Genomic DNA, 17438 nt, shown 5'->3' on the forward strand with positions numbered 1-17438 from the left:
CTTGACTTGTAAGACAAAAGAAATCAAGGACAGAATTTCTCCCAAACTTTCCATCAAGTGTTTTAAAAATTGTTATTGACTTTAAGTCCTGAACTGAAGTTCTTTTGTTAAACATATGTGAGTATATGTACACACACACACACACACACACGCACACACACAAATACAAATACAACTAATCTGAAAGATGAGCGGGAAATGAGCCTACAAAACAATAACAACTCAAAAGTGATAATGTTATAACATTATCAGAAGTAGTGCTGCATCTGTGAAGTAGTTTTGCATTCTATTTGTGTCACAATTAATCACCTTTGAGAAGTCGTTTTGCTTTGGGGGTACATCAAGAGCAAGAGGTTTCTTCATTCTTGGTTCCTTAGAGAGTTAGACTGTTTGGCCAGAGTTATGGAAAACAGATTGTGTCACAAGTGAAGTTATGGTTTCAGGACTGCTTCCAAATATTCCAGCTTCGGTTATAGGGGTAAAGAGCTGAGGATTCTTGAAGCAGTCTTTTTGGTCAAACAATTTAACAGGCAGTGGGTCTGGTGCCAGTGATTCCATTTCTAAAGGATTTGCCTTTGAAGTGTTTGTTCCTCAATATGTCTTCCAGCCAAACATATGCCTGTGATTTGAAATCAGCTAAAGAATTTTCTTTCACACTTTAGTGTTCATGTTTAGTTTGCTGGCATTAAAAGACACAAAATAAACTTGTTTGGCTCCTCAAATCCCTACAGTGATTTTGCAACTAAGGGTAATTCTCAAGGGTGGAGTTTAGTTATCTCTGACTCCACATAAACTTTTGAAAGTTTTTCAATAAATTTATTTCTGTTAAAGGGTTAAAGGAAAATGTGCTCAAATTTGCATATACTTTGCATCTTCTAGAGTTTTTTAGAAAATTATTTCTTATCTGTTAAATATTGTCTTCGTGGTTTAAAGTTTTTAGTTTGCCAGGGAATATAGGTGTTATTCTTGATGAGCATAACGTCTGGCTATTGGCTTGAAACTCTACTCATTGGATTACTTCTTGAGAATTCATTGAATGCATGGGAGCAAAAGATTGAAAACATTGAGATCTCTGTTTTCTGCCTTGTTCTGGAGAGACAAAACTCATGTTTGATAAGACACTGTGTCCACTGTGGGTAAACTGCCTATGATTTTATTGGTTTTGTGACTGGTCATCAGGATTCAAATGTTGAAGGATGGAGAAAGAGGCCAAAGTGAGAGCATTCGCTCATTAGAATAACTGAGATGAGATCTCTTAAGGAAGGAAACAAGGGGAGGGGTATTTTCTAAACCACTGGCTTCAAAAGCAGGACATAGGTCTTCTCTTCCAGGGAACTGATTTTCAGATCCTGAAAGACCAATTCTGACCACTAGAGACCTTTCTAAAGCCCTTCTCTCTTGACAACTAAGTATGGGAAATCCTAGTCACACACTGCTATGGCGGGGCTTTGATAGGTATTTCAGGAGCTCTCATGAATGGTCTTTATAAGAAAAGACAGGGAAGAGATGATCTCATTCCACCTCATGAGCATTTGGCAAGAAGACAGCCATCTGCAAACCAGGGAGAGGGGATTCACCAGATATCAAATCTGTTGGCACCTTGATCTTGGACTTCCCAGTTTCTAGAACTGTGAGAAATAGGTATTTACTGTTTAAGCCACCTAGTCTATGGTATTTTGTTAGAGCAGCCTGAAGTGAGACACACAATTCCTTAACAAAAGCATCAGAGTTTACAGATAAAAAGAAGGTTATGAATTGTTTGGGTACTACATGTTTAGAAGTCCAGACCTGGTTGTTTCAGTTGATGCTATTTCTTGGATTTATGTGACTTAGAATATCCCTTTATCCAGGTCCTTTTTAAATACTCACCTAAATGAAGTGATTCTGATGCCTTGTGGGTCCCATGATAGGTCACACCTTGTTTCTTTCCTGTGATGAAATCACTGTTGGTCTTGTGAATAGTCATTTGGATTCAAAGGCTGGAGGCTGGAGAAAGAGACTGAAGTAGGAGCAGGTACTTTTCACCCCAGAGACTGACTTACCTTGAGAAGACTACTACGTTCTCATTTCCTCTCAGTGGATCTTCATTGTGCTCAGTGGACCCATGACATCTGAAACCAAGATAACAGATAGACAATTATGGATTCCTCTAGTTCACCGTACCTAAGTTAGTAGCTTTGTCCACTTCTCTAGGCTCAAGCCTTGGAAGGCCAGCACTTTTAGAGTTATCACATTTATTACGGGTACTTTTAAACATACAGTGTATACTTACACATGATTTTCATTAGGTCCTAGAGCTGATATTTTGGGGAAAAATCGGATTTGTTTTTCCCATTTTCTTCCTTTTTGATTTCACATTATCTCAATTTTCTTTTCAGCTAAATCAGACCTCCACTCCACATACTCTTCTTTCAAAAGACAACCAATTGTCATGATTGTCAAATTTGGTGTGGAGGTTGCTTCTACAAGAGGTTGTCTTAATTTATGACATTCAATCATTCGACACACATTTTTGCTAACTTCTATGTGCTAAGCTTTGTGTGAAGAGGTAATCAGATAATGATAAATATGTTATGGGTTTTGCTCTTAGCTTGTGATCTAGGGAAAGACATGGCATATTAATAATTAACTCTGATATAATATATTAATTGATTTTTAGTAGCACAAATGAAGTGCTATAGGGACGCAGAGGAGCTTTATTCTTCTGGGACACTGAGATCAGGCAAAGATCCTGATAGGCGACAACATATGTAGTATAACCAGATGTATGTTACTACGGTAACTATAGTCTAAGCTTTGAAAGACTGAGGATTGGTCCAATCATGGTGACCCAACCTGGTAAGTGTATTTTTGTTCTCTACTAATTGCAACCTCAAAGTCACTATGTGACATTTTATTTTAATAGAAATGGAAATATTATACCTTTGTATTGTACTGTATCACATCCTAAGAATAAAAGAGGAAGGAAAGAAAATGTTGAGGGATATGGCCACTAAATAAATTAAATTTTTCTTTCTCTTCCAATGCCTACCTCCTTACAGCAGAGACTTTGAAGAAAATTGTTACAGTTTTCTATCTGGAATGAAAATTTTAAGAAAGACAGATGGAAAGAGAAGAGAAAAAAGAAAAAATGAGACATTATAGTTCTAGAATTTCCCTGTAGGACAGACTTGGGGTGGCTGGCAGGAGAGGGGAACAGGGGAATTTCTTCTAGTATATGAGTAACCACCCAGTGGTTTTATTTAGGGTTGTATGTGTATTTGGGGTGGCTTGGAAGAGGTTATTTGACATTTTTGGTGGGGGAGCTCTCAAGTCATTCCTTGTTTCCACTGGTGATAAGGTGCTCAGAAAAAAAATGCAAATACTTTTATTGGGAGGTAACTCATTAAAAAGCATTTTCATGCAAAGGAATGTTACTCAATTTTAGAATTGAAACCCTGGAATAGAACTTCAGGAAGTTCTGACATGAAAATTTGTTGAAAGGAACTTTACTTGACTCCAAAAGAAAACAATATCTTATCCTTGATATAATTTAAAGAGATGAGTTTACATAGTCCAAGGAAACAGTTCTCTAACCTCAGGGAAACAGAATAAGGTAGTGCCCAAATAACATCACAATTATCCTCTTGTCTTACTAGCCCACTCCCTGCTCTATGCTTTTTGTCTCAGTGCCTGCAGTGCTGAGGGAAAATAGAAACCTGTTCAAGTGTGCCAGGGGCCAGTGCCTTTAGAACTCTCCTGAAAGCCAACTGGTTAGATGAATCATTAAATGTCTCTCCACTCAGTCTGCTCAGTGCTGCATTGTTCTGGATCATATCCACATTCCTACCTTTGACTCCAAACCAAAGTTAGGACTTGCTTGTTCCTTTTGGTACATTTTGATATCATGAGCACATTTTGTGATATGTCCATCTGCACTGCTATCTAAATAAGAGCAGACTTACGGGGAATGTGGTTGAGAGTTCACTTAAGATCCTTCACAGGCTCCTGCCTGCCGCTTCTAGATTGGCAGCCACAAATGAGGTTAATCATGACTGTATTAAATACAGTAGAGTGGTCACACCTGGGAGTGTTGAGTCCTGCTCCGAATCAAATGCCTGGTACTGTTTTGGTGACTTGAGCTTTAGTTGTGTTGACTTGTCAGGGGAACAAGTCAATGAATCTTAGCTAAATAGTTTGTGGTATATTATTAGGAATGCTAGATAAGGTAGTTTCATGTAAGTCCTATCACTGTGCATTCTTGGACTGAAAATAAACCAATCTCTCAACAGTTTGGAGAGAAAGCCTTAGAACTATCCCTTTGAACACTATGAGAATGAAAATTATATGTGGAGACACTTGGAAGAGTACATCTATATCCTCTGACTTGCTAATGTAAAAAATATGAAAAATCTAGATGTTTGCTATGAAAATACAAATGGGAACTAAACCACCAATTCTAACAGCTGAAGATCTTCCTGCCATTTCCCAGATGGTTACCTAAATTATTGAAATCTTAAAGGCTTTAATCTGATGTGTTAATGTATACTCTGTAAACCATATGGAATCCATGACATTCCCAGTCTGCAATCAATAGCAATATTAAGAAAGGAGAAAAAAGGGACTGTTAGTATTGATAAACATTTTTATTAATGCCCATTAAAAAAAAAAGGCAAATGCTTGTATGGGCATGACTCATTATCAGATTTTGAGAGGGCAAATCTCCAGAGAACCACATGTCAGTTACTTAGAAAGCTTTCCAAGGACCAGTCATCTACTTAATATCTTGCATAAAAGCAACGGTGATTTCATCAGGACTGTTGGAGAACACAAAATGTTGTATCGTAAGCAATCTTAATCTTTAATTAATAATGAAAGGGTAACAGTCAAATGGTTTTGCTCTTATTCAACTATTATGATATAGCCAGTTAATTGCAACTTATGAATAGAGGTAAAATTTCCAGCCCTAAATTATAAATGATGTTGAAATGTGGCTTCATTATTTAATGCTGGGTCGCTGTTAAGCTTTGTCGGCAACAGAGCTCAACTTTTATTTTTTTATTTTTATTTTTTTTTACATTTTATTTATTTATTTTTTAGAGGGGTGGGGAAAGGCAGAGAGAATCTCAAGCAGGTTTCACACCCAGCACAGAACCAGATGTGGGGCTTGATCCCACAACCCTGAGATCACGACCTATGCTGAAATCAAGAGCCAGGCGCTTAACCGACTGAGCCACCCAGGTGCCCCTCAACTTTTAGTTCCTAAGGAAGAGCAAATATACCCACTATGCAGTATGCCACATTGGATGTAGGGTTTTGCAAATTCTATTAAGTTTTCAGGTGACAGCTCATATGTCTACTCACATGGTAAGGGTTATTGTTTGGCTTTACTCTATGGGAAGGGAAATTTGGTTATCAAATTCTTTACGTCCTTACAATTTATACTTTTGTTTCACCACAGAAAGAAATTGATAGGTAGCTTATGCATTTCACTTGATGATGTATATTTACCCTTTGGAGGCAGGTCTGTTCATAGAACAACTTCTGTTTAGTAAAAAGCAAATGGCCTGCTCTTCAATAACTGGATAATTAGCATTAATTGGATACCCCCAAAAGACTGTTCATTTTTAGATTTTACTTCTTTTATGAGAATTTGGACACCTCTAGGTGTTGTCCAGGTAGAATCTTGTAAGAAGAAATTTCTATCATTCTTCTAAGTACAGCTTTCTTAGAAATTAGGAGTACATGATACAATTTGGACATGGTTTTGCCTTCTCAGCAAAACAACCTTTGGGACTTAAATGGAATTTCAGACTTAATTTGAAGTATCTTTCCTCTCCCTGTCCTTACAGAATCTATTTTATAAACAAATATATAATATGAAATCCCTCACTATCATAACCTCAGAACATTTGAATAGATTGTCAAAGGAGATTGTGGAGATGTTCAGGAGCTTAAGCAACTTCTGTTCCTAGATGACTTATATATTCAGTTGCTTAAAAGCAGATCATCTCAGAGATTCTTTCTTGTGCTATGATATTAACACTATACATGAAGCTATTCTTCAGAGATAAGAAAAGTTGAGATAATTAACTAAAATATTATTTTACTGCTTAATAGCACTCAGGTTCTCCCTAGCCCTGAAATGTTTTATACACTTTTCTGATCATTCTGTTTCTGGACTGTGTTAAGCATAACTGTTATTCTCATTGCTGAATTCCCTACTGTGTACCCTGGTTTTCAGACAATGACATACACCAGACCATTCTGTCTAATATAGCAAAAAAAATTTTTTTTTGGAAGGGTCATTCAGAGTGGGAAAGGAAGAGAGCAAAAGAAAAAAGTGTATATTTTTCTAATTGAAAATGTAATGTGTTTTGATTGTACAAGCCTTCAAAAAGATAAAAAAAAATTATGAATCGTAAGACAATTTTCACCTCTAAGACTCATGTATAATTAGATAAAATCATTTGAAATCTATGGACTATCTTTTACTTAAATTATGAACATTGCATTACGTATATATTTTAATCTAGATATGACCACCTGAGTTGGGTGGCACTGGGGACATAGAACATGCTCTTTTCTATGTTAATACTTGCATTACCCTTCTGTCACTTATGTTCTTTCTTCACTTTTTTCTTGAAGTCACAGACTTAGTTGTTGCCTTTGCAATTATCCCTTCACCAGCTGGCTCCTGTCTGGCATGGCAGGTACGGACTATGGGTTAGTGCACTGGGGAAGAATCTGTGGAAGAGGAATCGGTGGGGTGGAGAGGCAAGTGGAATGAGAAGAGAGAGGGACAATCTCTCTGCATGCTCTTTTCCATTCCCTTCCATTCTTATATCCTATTTTAGCTATATTTTCAATTAGTACTTTTAGTGAATGTCTCTCAGATCTATTTTTTTTAAATCTCTTTATGAAACTTCCAATTGTCTCATGGGCATTTCCACCTAAATAGCCAAGCTCCTGAAACATGATACATAATATTTCATCCTCTATGCCAACCACAGCTCTTCCTCTCAACTTCCCACTTGTGTTAATAGTAGCACAGTTAAATTAGTTATTGTCCATGAAGTATGGAAGCCAGTTTTCAATGGCCATTTTCTCTTACTTGTCCATATCCAAATAGTTCTTAAATCACATCTATTCTTTTTCATCAACATCTTTTAATTTGTTCTCTTCTTTCTAATCCTGTTGTGACCTCACCACAAGTTTGAGTTCTTACTGTATCTTTCAATAGCCTTCTAATTGGTTTCCCTACTTCTAGTTTCTTTTCGTTTTGAATGGTCTAGCACAATGACACAAAGTGCCTTGTATGACTTAATTTGGTGGCTCCTCATTACATATTCGATAAATACTTATCTTTCAGCCTAGCATTCATGATTGTCTACAGTCTGACCCAAACCCAAAATATCAATGTACTTTTTCTATACTGGAGACTAGTAGTGAAACACAGACATTCCAAAAAGAAGAACAAATGTAGAGAATTTGTCATTTGTCTCTATATAATAAGAAACACAAGAAAGAAAATAATCAATGATGAAGCACAAAATTATAGGGAGGAATGAAGATCACCAGAATGAGTAAATATAAAGAATGCTGATTATTTAAAGAAATAATAATAAAAATGTCTCGAGTTTTAAAAAAAAATTTTTATTATGTTATCTCTTGAGTTTTAACATGTAGAAGTAAAATATATGGCAAGCACAAAGAGCAGGAGGGAGGAAAGGTGTTATAAGGTTGGTGCATTATGAAGGAAATGGTAAAAGTACAAATTCAATTCATAGTAATTCAAGAATTATGAATTCATGAAGATGATGTTTAGGAGTATCTTCTACAGGACAGGTGTTATTGTTTAAGACTCCTTAGGACCACTTTTATTACAGGCATTGGATGGCTTCCTGTTTGTAGTGAAAAGAAAGGATTTTCTTAAAGATTTATCAAAATCTACAGTAAGTGAAGTTGCCTAAACAAATAAGACCCAGAGACAAAAAGGCCATACATCTAATTGCCATATGTGGATGAAAAAACCACATGATATTCTGGAAGACATAAACACTAGTCCTGAAATGCACCAGAAATATGAAACAATGCAGAGCTCTGCCCTGTCTCAGCTTCCAGCTATGATGGAGGAAAAGGAAGAGATATTGCAATCTCTAGGGCAATCACCTAAAAAATCATACATAAAGCCAATAGATGAGCTAAATATGGAATAATATATAATATTTGATTAATCCAAAAGAAGGCAAGAAGGCAGAAAAAAGAACAAAAAACCAAATGGGACAAATCTGGGAGAAATATCAAGTATATAAGTATTTATATCAGTAATGATAGTAAATTCACTGGACTACACACTCCAACTAAAAGGGAAATATTGTCAGATTAGACCCAACTATGTCCTATTTATAGAAGACATTTATTAAATAAAAGGTCATAGATAGGTTGAAAGTAAAGTCATGGAAAAGATATACCACATGAACACTAACCAAAGCAAGCTAATGTGGTTATAATATCAAAGTAGACTTCAAGGCAAAAAATATTACTGGAAAAAAAAGAGAATTCTTAATGCTGAAAGGTCCAATTCAATAGGAAGAAAACAATTGTGCATAATATAACTTCAAAATACAGAAAGCAAAATTTTTTAAGATTAAATAGACAAACAGATGTTAATACCCTCTTACAGTTACTGATTGGCCCACTCACAAAACACTAGTAAGAATACAGAACATTGGAACAACACCATTAAACAACTTGACCTAGCTGACATTCATAGAACTGCCTACAGCAACTGCAGAATGCTCATTCTTTTCAAATGTCTTTGGAGTATTTACAAAAATAGACTATATGCTGGGACATTAAACAAGTCTTATCAAATTTCAATGGATCTGACAGAATATTCTTTCACCACGGTGGAATTAAAATAGAATTCATTAAAATAGAATTCATTAATATAGCAATAACTAGGGCCACTGGGGTGGAACAGTTGGTTAAGTGTTCAATTCTTGGTTTCAGCTCAGGTCATGATCTCAGGGTCGTGATCTTAGGGTCATGAGTTCATTTCCCAACTCAGGCTTCCTACTTAGTCTGCTTGAGATTCTCTCTTCCTCTCCCTCTGCTGCTCCTGCTCTTGCTCTCTCTCTCTCTCTAAAATAAAAAAATCAATCTTAAAAAAAAAAGAACTAGAAAATCCTCAAGTGTTTGAACATTAAGCAGCACACTTTTATCTTTTCAAATTTTTTGTGTTTTTTTAGAGAGAGAAGAAAGAGCATGCATGAGAGCAGGGGGTGAAACCATATGATAATTGTCTTTCTTTGCTTGACTTATTTCACTTAGCATAATCCCCTCCAGTTCCATCCATGTCAATGCAAATGGTGGGTATTTATCCTTTCTGATGGCTGAGTAATATTTCATTGTATATATGTACCACATCTTCTTTATCCATTCGTCTGTTGAAGGGCATCTCGGCTCCTTCCAGTTTGGCTATTGTGGGCAATACTGCTATAAACATTGGGGTGCAGGTGCCCCTTCTTTTCACTACCTCTGTATCTTTGGGGTAAATACCCAGTAGTGCGATTGCTGGGTCATAGGGTAGCTCTATTTTTAACTTTTTGAGGAACACCCATACTGTTTTCCAAAGTGGCTGTACCAACTTGCATTCTCACCAACAATGTAAGAGGGTTCCCCTTTCTCCACATTCTCGCCAACATTTGTTGTTTCCTGCCTTGTCCATTTTTGCCATTCTAACTGGTGTAAGGTGGTATCTCAATGTGGTTTTGATTTGAATTTCCCTGATAGCTAATGATGTTGAACATTTTTTCATGTGTTTGTTAGCCATTCATATGTTTTCTTTGGGGAAGTGTCTGTTCATGTCTTCTATCCATTTTTTGACTTGATTATTTGTTTTCTGGGTATTGAGTTTGAGAAGTTCTTTACAGATTTTGGATACCAGCCCTTTATCTGTAGTGTCATTTGCAAATATCTTCTCCCATTCCGTGGGTTGCCTCTTGGTTTTGTTGATTGTTTCCTTTGCTGTGCAGAAGCTTTTTATCTTGATGAAGTCCCAAAAGTTCATTTTTGCTTTTGTCTCCCTTACTTTTGGAGACGTGTCTTGAGAGAAGTTGCTGTGGCCGATGTCGAAGAGGTTACTGCCTATGTTCTCCTCTAGGATTTTGATGGATTCCTGTCTCACTTAAAATGATACTTGTTATCTAGGAAGCATGTAACAAATATTAGCTGCTGCCGCTGCTACTCCCATGACTGCTATTATTACAGGATAAACTGTTAGGCATATGTGCTTGCTTTTAAAAAAATATGGTAATCACATGGGCCACAAGGAGCCTAAGGGTTCTAAAGCAACTGGTGCCTAGCTTGCTAGTTTACAAAGGGACATTCCTATGCCATGGGAGTTGGCATATGGTGGAGCACCCTTTCAGTATAAATCACATCCTGTCACTCCTCTCTGAAAGTCTTCCTATTACATTTACAGTTAAAATTCAAACTCTTTATCATGGTTACCAGAGAGGCATTATCTGACCTCTGCCCACATCTTTAATGGTACCTCCTTCCCTTTCCTCATTATGCTTCAGATACAGGACCCTCACAGATTCTTGCAGTTGCTGTATCCTCTAACTACAATGGTGTTTCCTCTGTAACTGGCATGGCAAATTTCTTCTTTTTTCAGGACTCAGCTTAAATGTCACCTTTCTAGAGAGGATTTGCCTGACCACCCTATCTGTGATTGGATTCCCTCTGCCCTGTGTTGTTCTCTATCCCAGCATATGTTGATTTCCTTCATAAACTGTGTCAAAATCTGTAATTCTTCATGTGTTTACTTGTATTTTAGACTGTTACCTTCATGAGGTTGGGGTCCTTGCTTATCTTGTTTAGATTGCACTGATAGAGTCTAGTATAGTGGTTGGTGCATAGTAGGTACTCGAAATATTTGTTGAATGAATGACTAAATCTGTTAGGGTTGCTGTCTTGAGTGGGGGGTTGTGACATCTGCTATCTTATGTCTACTCTAAGGTCCTGAATCTAAGTTACTTTTCCTAGGGAGAAAAGTGATAAACTCTAGTAAGAATTAGGCACATTCCTCCACATGGGTGAATTTATGATGCCACAGGGTCCCCTTCTTATTGGAGCTATGGGTTAATAACATGTGACCATATTCTTTCAACACTTACTGTAATTCTTTGCCATTTAGGAATTGTTCCCTCTCCCTAACGTCTTGATTTTACTCCACTTAGAGTTACACTAAAGGATTTTTAGCAGGCCCAAGATAAAAACAATGCATTAATTAAAATGATGCACTCTCTCTTAATTTTAAATTTGACAAATAACAGGCTTCTGGTTGTCACTAGGCAACACTGTTAGAGCTAAATTAGATGTCTTGTTATGGTTGCTTAGGCAAGTTGTTTCACTGATCTTAGCACTGGTTCTCCTGCTCTGGAAAATATAAATCATCACTGGGAAAGATGGTGTTTCTTTATGAGTCCTTCTGATATCAGCCTTAGGCTATGAGATGTGGACAGAGAAGTGTGCTATTCTAGCAGAGACTTCTTTCTCCTGTTGTGCCTGAGTTTTTCACACCTTACCAGCCATTATCATTCGCACAGACACTTCTGGACAAGACCCTACTAACTGTACAGTTTGGTACTTGACTCTTACTTCAGTGATTCAATCTTTCTGTTTTTATAACTGAAGCCTCCATATAAATAACTGCAGTGGAGTAGTTCCTTTAATCTCTATGGGAATATGTATTTTGCTAATACCAGGGCATTCCTTTTTAGATATATTTCCTTCAGGAGTCACATTTATAGTGACTGATTTAAAATAGACACTTGTTTACCCAGGAGAGGTTTAGATACTATGGAAATCTGGCCTCTATCAAGTATGGTACCTATTACTTCAAGTGATTGAAAGAAACCCAAATGAATTTTCGTTGGGGGGGGGTGGCAAAATAGTATGCCTTATGCATTTGGATAAATGGAAGTCAACACTGGTTTAAAATTAGGCAAGCTACTTAATATATTTTTGGGCTCCAGTTTCCCCCAGTCCCCTAGTTGCACTGATCTGGTATTTGAAGGTACGCAATCTTGACACTTGTGGAAAAGAATGTCTTGCTTACATTGGGCAGTGTGTCCTGGGACCCTCCCACATTGCTTTAGTAAGAGCAGTCATTCACCTGGCTCTTTCCTCTTGTAGAGAGTAGCTTTAGACTAGAGAGGTTGAAAATATGATCAACTCAGGTCTGGAGAGCCCTGTGATTTTTAGATTACCTTCAACTATTAAATAAGCATGAAACTAAATTCCACATTTGAAGAAATTAATTTTATTCCATAACACTGAGCTCCAAATGTAGAAGAAACAAACTCAAAAAGAAAGCATAATTTTTATTTGAAAAGTTTATGAATTTGCTTGTGAACCCACTAAAACTATGAATCTCATTTCTGAAAGGAGACCATCTCTTTCACGTATCACTTAGGATGTGATCACCTATCGAATTTTAGATGTGCATCTGCTCATAATTCTGATTTTATTAATTGCAATTTCAATTCATAAACTAACCTTAAAAAATCTTCCCAACAAACACTCCCTGTTCGTAGTTGATTTCTGTCTTTAAGAGATGATGTGATTCTGAGGAAAACTTTATTATTCTATTAGTGAGGGTTGGTGTGGGGAAGATCTATAGAGAGAAGTCTGTGTATGATCCTCATAGTCATGTGACAGATGATGAAGCCTCGTCCTTGGGAAAGGGACTACTTGGTAGTAGTCCTGGACCTTGGTCCTCTTACCAAAGAGGACATGGCTGTATTAGAACTATAGCAAGGCAGCTGGGTTTGCGGCCAGGACTGAGTTCAAGCCCTGACCCTGATACTGACTAGATTTCTAATTTGGGTCATGTCACCATGTTACCTTAAGCTTCAGAGTCGTTACTGTCTAATTTTTTTACTATAACCATCTCACTGGGTTTTGTGACGGTTTGCTGAGACCATGCATAAAAAGGTGAAAAAGGTGTTGTGAATGGAATAATAATTATTAGTAGTACAAGCTCTTTCTTTATAATTTTAGTTAGTTTTCTACCTTAAGTTCAATGTTGTTCGATATTAGTTGTGTTTTCTTATTTTGCTGGCGGTAGCAGAAAGAGTCAATGGATAAGCAGGCCTTCAATTATAGTCTTTTCTTGGGACTAGCCCAAACCCAAATCCCTGCAATGTATCTCTACACTACAGGCATTAAAAAGATATATAAAAATGCTGCCAGTAAACCACAGCATCCCCTGGCATGCATAACCCTTGGTCCACCAAATCTGGACTTAGAACTCGGAATCACATTTCTTTTAGACTCAAAAATAGACAAATCTAAAAGAAAAAAATAGAATCTTGTCAGTTGGGGCCTATGATGAATCAGTTCTTTATTTTATAATTTTCAAGTTATTTCTAAGAAGAGGCAAGTGATACTTGCTCAATAACTTAACTACAGACCCAGGTCTGTGACCATACTCTTTAATTGATGGATGTTTGGTTTCCATCTATCAATAGCTTGTCTAAGGGAAATTATATTTAGGAACAATTATCTAAAAGACATGCTCCCTGCCTGCCCACTTGGGTATTTTATCTTTGGATTTAGCTAGATGACTAAAGGCATATGTTACTTTAGTTTCTAAAGAATGAATGCCCTTCCCTGAACTGTACTAATACATTATGTCCTCAACTTTTTTTTTAACGGTGTTACAAGAAAAGGCGTATGGAGTCAACTTTTGATTTTAGTTAAAATGCTCTTGAGGACATTGTCTATGTTAGTGTTCCTAATATAAAGTCATACATGAGAGATTTCTTTGAGAATTTAATCCCAGGAAAAGCTTTGTCTTCCCCAAGGTACCCTTTCTAACAATGAGGCCTATGTAATTGCTTGGTGTGCTTGCTTGTCATTTCATCTTCCAGGAAACTTAGAGCAAAATGTGAAGCTTAATTATAGCATTAATGTTTACTTTAATAGCTAGCTTATTTACATATCACTTTTTTAAATCTTGCTAGATTGTTATTCATATCTTTTGTTATAAGCCATATCAAGTGATTTTTTGGAAAGAAGCCTGATATAAAGAGAAATAAAATAGTAGCTATTAATAATAATAGAAGAAAAAGAAGGAGAAGAAGAGGAAAAAGAGTCATCATCTTCATTATCAGTATCATAGCAGGGGGCTATAATTACTTATTAATGCATGAAAAAAACTAATAGTTCTTTGTACTTGGATTAAAATGGTTTTTAAAAATTATGAAACAGGGGTGCCTGGGTGGCTCAGTTGGTTAAGCGTCTGCCTTCAGCTCTGGTCATGATCCCAGAGACCTGGGATCGAGCCCAACATCAGGCTCCCTGCTCAGTGGGGTGTCTGCTTCTCCGTCTTCCTCTGCCCCTCCTCCCAGCTTGTGCTCTCTCTCTCACTCATTCTCTCTCTCAAATAAATAAATAAATAAATAAATAAAATCTTTAAACAAATAAAAATTATGAAACATTAGAAAAATACAGACAATAATATAATATGCATCCATGTACCCATTACCCAAAATTAAGAAATGTTAATATCTGCTATGTCTTCTTCAGGTAAACAACTTTAAAGTAATACAGGTTACAGATATAATCAAAGCCCTCCATTTAGCCTTCCTATTCCTTCCATCTCCCCCCATTCTGAGGTTATCCTTAACCTGAGGTGAACTCTCCTATCTGGGCATTTATACATTACTGCATGTATCTGTCTGCAATTTGTTTTTTTCTTCCAGCACAATTTTTGATTTTTATCCATGTAAATCATTTTCATTTATGTTAATTTTTAAACTCCCTTTTGTGATTACACCACAATGTACTTCATTCCTTTACTGAAGGACATTTAGGATTTTTCCAATTTTCTTCTATGGCAAATGGTACTGCCATGCTTGTTCCTGTGTACACAAGTGAGAGAGTTCCTCTAGGGTATGTGTCTAGAAGGGAAATTGCTGGATCATAGGTCTTCATTAATTCATTCATTCAGCAAATAAGCCAGCGTTTGCTATGTGCCATATAATGTTCTAGGGAGCTAAAGATGCTACAGTGAATAAGATGGTCAAAATTCCTGTTTCCTCTGTTGCATTTCTATACACCAATAATGAAGCAGCAGAAAAAGAAATCAAGAAATCAATCTCATCTGCAATTGCATCAGAAGCCATAAGATACCTAGGAATAAATCTAACTAAAGAAGTAAAAGATCTGTATTCTGAAAACTATAAAACACCTATGAAAGTAATTGAAGATGACACAAAGAAACAGAAAAGCAGTCCATGCTCAGGGATTGGAAGAACAAACATTGTTAAAATGTCTATACTACCCAAAGCAATCTACACATTTAATGCAATCCCTATCAAAATACCACCAGCACTTGTCACAGAGCAGGGACAAACAATCCTAAGATTTGCATGGAACCACAAAAGACTCTGAATTGCTAAAGCAATCCTGAAAAAGCAAAGCAAAGCTGGAGGCATCACAATTCCGGACTTCAAGCTCTAGTACAAAGTTGTAGTCATCAATAGTATAGTACTGGCACAAAAACAGACACATAGATCAATGGAACAGAATAGAAAACCCAAAAATGGACCCTCAACTCTATGGTCAAACTAATCTTTGACAAAGCAAGAAAGAATATCCAATGGAGAAAAGAGTCTCTTCAACAAATGGTGCTGGGAAAACTGGACAGCAATATACAGAAGAATGAAACTGGACCACTTTCTTACACCAAACACAAAAATAAATTCAAAATGGAAGAAAGACCTAAATGAGAGATAGGAAACCATCAAAATCCTAAAGCAGAACACAGGCAGCAACCTCTTTGACCTTGGCCATAGCAACTTCTTACTAGACACATTGCCGGAGGCAAGGGAAACAAAAGCAAAAATGAACTATTGGGACTTCATCAAGATAAAAAGCTTCTGCACTGTGAAGGAAACAATCCATAAAACTAGAAGGCAGCCTATGGAATAGGAGAAAATACCTGCAAATGACATATCTGATAAAGGGTTTGTATCCAAAATCTATAAAGATCTTATGAAACTTAATACCCCCAAAACAAATAATCCTGTTAAGAAATGGGCAGAAGACACACACATGGTTAAGAGGTACATGAAAAGATGCTCAACATCACTCGTCATCAGGAAAATAAAAATCAAAACCACAATGAGATACCTCCTCACACCTGCTGGAATGGCTAAAATTAACAGGACAAGAAACAACAGGTGATGGTGAGGATGTGGAAAAAGAGGAACACTTTTGCACTGTTGGTGGGAATGCAAACTGGTGTAGCCACTCTGGAGAAGACTTGGAAGATTTCTCAAATAGTTAAAAATAGAACTACCCTACAATCCAGCAACTGCACTACTAGGTATTTACCCAAAGGATAAAAAAAAATACAGACTTGAAGGGGTATATGTACCCCAATGTTTACAGCAGCATTATCAACAATAGCCAAACTCTGGAGAGAGCCCAAATGTCCATCAATTGGTGAATGGATAAAGAAGATGTGGTGTATATATATGTATATGTGTATGTGTGTGTGTGTGTGTGTGTGTATAATATATATGATGGTATATTATTCAGCCATCAAAAAGAATGAAATCTTGCCATTTGCAATGACATGGATGGAGCTAGAGTGTATTATGCTAAGTGAAATAAGTTAGTCAGAGAAAGACAAATGCCATGTGATCTCATATGTGGAATTTAAGAAAGAAAACAGATGAACATATGGGAGGCGGAAAAGAAAAAAAGGAGAATAGGAGGGAAGCCGTAAGTGACTCTTAATGATAGAGAACAAACCGAAGGTTGATGAAGAGAGGTAGGTGGAAGAAGGGGATAGATGGGTGATGGGTATTAAGGAGGGTACTTTTTATTATGAACACTGGGTATTGTATGTAAATAATGAATCACTGAATTCTATTCCAGAAACCAGTATTGCACTACATATTAATTTACAAAATTTAAATAAAAAAAAAATCCTGTTTCCATGAAGCTTACTTTCCGGGGATGCAGTGGGGAAAAAGATAGGCAATAAACATGATAATTAAACAAAATCCAAGTATTTTAGACAGTGACAAGTGCTCTGGAGACATGAAAGCGGAGCAGGTGTAGGAAGTGTATATTGAAGAGGTTTGGAATTTTATATAAGGTGGTGAAGGGTATCTCATTATGGTTTTAACTTTCACATCTCTTATTATGAGTAATGACAAGTGTCTTTTCATATGCTTAAAAGTATTCATATTTTATATATCCCTTAAAAATTCCTGCATTATCCCCTGTTGATTTAAATCCTTTAAATTGAAATGCTTCTTAAATGTGTACAAACTAAAACCAGGCATAAACTTTTTGTGCTTTTAGTTCTTATAACTTGTAGCTCTTACCAAAACAAATGTACAAACTACATACATCCTTTGCCTCTG

General features: G+C 36.6%; 1 long non-coding RNA gene across 1 annotated transcript in view; it reads right to left on the bottom strand.

The window, feature by feature from the left end:
- Positions 1–338: 338 nt before the first annotated feature.
- Positions 339–17438, bottom strand: part of LOC123789303 (uncharacterized) — an 86629-nt gene continuing 69529 nt past the window's right edge. Inside the window, exon 3 of the long non-coding RNA XR_006778779.2 lies at positions 339–2111. This is a non-coding gene — a long non-coding RNA (uncharacterized LOC123789303). The remainder of the gene's footprint in view (positions 2112–17438) is intronic.

Source organism: Ursus americanus, chromosome 3 (genome assembly GCF_024610735.1).
Source record: "Ursus americanus isolate L20-20 chromosome 3, mUrsAme1.1.p, whole genome shotgun sequence".
NCBI classification, from domain to species: Eukaryota; Metazoa; Chordata; class Mammalia; order Carnivora; family Ursidae; genus Ursus; species Ursus americanus.